General features: G+C 56.5%; 1 long non-coding RNA gene across 1 annotated transcript; it reads right to left on the minus strand.

Moving 5' to 3' along the window:
* Positions 1-696: 696 nt before the first annotated feature.
* Positions 697-1,913, minus strand: LOC113215505 (uncharacterized). The gene is made up of 3 exons (XR_008011503.1): positions 1,611-1,913; positions 908-1,525; positions 697-822 (listed from the first exon to the last, which is right to left on the minus strand). It is a non-coding gene; the product is annotated as an uncharacterized LOC113215505 (long non-coding RNA).
* Positions 1,914-2,392: the final 479 nt, after the last annotated feature.

The raw sequence follows: 2,392 nt of genomic DNA on the forward strand, positions 1-2,392 counted from the left end.
TCGTAATATGTGGGGATAGTGATGAAAATCAGTTTTTCTAATAATTTGCCTCAATTACTCTATTTCTCTACATTACATAATATGCATGTCGCCTATGTGCAGTCATTTTAGTCAGCTGTTTTAAAAAACTTTGGAAAGCAGGGACCCAACTCTTTTGACCTTTGAGCACTTTGTCTCATCTTTCAAGATACACGAAAATTAACAGGTCGCCAAGACTAGGAGGGAAAAGGGAATGTACAGCGACTACGGTACTGGGTACCGGTGCCAGCTAACTACATGCCTGCAATAATCATCAGGTACTCGGTACTCCATAACAGCACTGCTGGTCATTTCATCTGCTTCGCCGGTGTATTTGCCCAGTATTTGATCTTGGTTGGATGCAATTGCAGGTTGCAGGAGCCCCTGCAATAGGCATAACACCAAAAGGCCGAAGTGGTTTTTCATTGGTCTTATTTGGGAGTTTGGGGATGCGGAATTTCCTCTCGTTTGATTGACATTATTTCTTTTAGATTAGATAAAGAGCAGGCAGGAATGGGCAGGACATGCAAACGTATCATGCTTCTACCAAAATCAAACAGAGAATGAAGCAAGTTGAACCATGTTTGCTCATCTGAATAGCACAGTTCAACTGTCCACGATCCGTTATGCCCCAGCCTAGACGGGAGGGGTCAAGGGAACGCGCCTCCCTGTGAAGTAAACTCACCGGTGACAGCGAGTGGTCTTCCCTAAGCGTCGCTCTCAGCCCAACACTGTTCCCGTGCTGGCCGGCGAGGCTCACCCCCGCATCGGGCTTCCTCCTGCCCTTACTCGGGCTGCCCGACGCTAGAACAATATTGGTCCGATTAATTTTGATTTCTTTTGGTGTTAAATACCCCTCTGCGGGGGAGGTAGGTTGGTGGTTACATACCTCCGGGCACGTTAGGGAGGCAGAAGTCGTCCTCTGGACGGCCGCCGGTCAGCGCAGGGGGCTTCCACCGGCCGCCACCGTGCACGCCGTAGACTCCGAGGTCCGGCTCCAGCAGGGAGGACCGCTCCAAGCGATCTAGTCGGCGGGCCATGAGGAGCTGTCGGTCGGGGCGCGCCCACCACCGGGCCGAGGGGGGCGTTGGAGGCGGGGCCGTGGGCGGGGCCGTGGGCGGGGCCGTGGGTGGGACCATGGGTGGGGCCCACCCCCGCCCCGGGCCCAGGGCCACCGTGGCGCCCCGGCAACCGGGCGGGGGGCACGGCCGTGGGCGAGGGGTACCTCACTGCCTCCAATCAGTGTACACCCTCTGCTCCAATCACTTTCCAATCATTTTCTAATCTCCTTTCAATCACACATTTTTGGGGCAAAATGACATATTTCCCCATATTTTGCCATATTTTCTACAGAAATTCAGAAAATATGATCGAATTTAACCTATCTATAGCTCCAATCACTAATGAGATCTCCAATCAGTGTACACTCATTTCAGAGGTGAGGTCCCCCTCGGCCGTGGGCGCCGCGGGGCCACCCGGCAGGGGGGAGCGCTTCAGGGCCTCCGACCTGAATAACGCGGTGGAGGGTCAGTACGTTATCAAGGCGAGGAGGTGCTAAAGGAGCCCTGCGACAGAAGGGCGGCGAGACCCACCGGAGTGCGTTCATGTGCATCTGGCTGGAAGGGTTGAAGCTGAGGTTGTTGATGGACAGCAGCTGCGGTTCGCCTGACACCTGCAGCTGCAGCCAGGGCGCAGAGGCGGCCGGCTCGACCGTCTGCTGCTCCGCGTCCTGCTGCATCGGGTGCTGGTGGACGCCCTGGTGACCCTGTGGACCGTGCTCCGGCCCCGGCTGGTAGGCGTCCTGCGAGAGCAGGTTGTGCTGCCGGCGCGGGCTCGGCGTCTGGAAGGGCTGCGGCTGCGCGTGCTCCACCTGCTCCGGAGATCTGACCCGCGGCGGCGGCTCCAGCGTCACTGCGGAAGAGCGGTTGAGTCAGTGCTGGCCTGGAGCTGGAGCGAGTGATGGCCATGAGGCCATTGCGTGGCGGCCCTGTGAGCTTGACTTTGGGATCGTCCAGAAAGTTCGTCCGTTTTTCCTCAGTTTCATTTAGCGAACTATGTCAGCTGGGTGCCTGCGAGACTCAAGGTAGGCCAGCCCGCAACACACGCATGCACTAAAGGCAAGATATTGCCTACCTATCAGGCGCTTTGAGAGCTCGCACAGGCTGAACTTGGCAGTTCTTAACAACGAATCACGGACGTACTTTGTGGATGATCCCTTTACCTGTGTGGTGCGACTGCTCGTGATCCTCGACCTCGGGGACGTGGTGCTCGAGCAGCGACAGGGCGTCGTTGTGAGAGCACCTGTCGTTGTCGGACATCGTGAATAAGTCGGTGCATCATCGCTCGGTGCGCGGTCACCAGTCAGAGTTACCCA

Source organism: Frankliniella occidentalis, unplaced genomic scaffold (assembly GCF_000697945.3).
Source record: "Frankliniella occidentalis isolate FOCC.00 unplaced genomic scaffold, Focc_3.1 Scaffold128, whole genome shotgun sequence".
NCBI classification, from domain to species: Eukaryota; Metazoa; Arthropoda; class Insecta; order Thysanoptera; family Thripidae; genus Frankliniella; species Frankliniella occidentalis.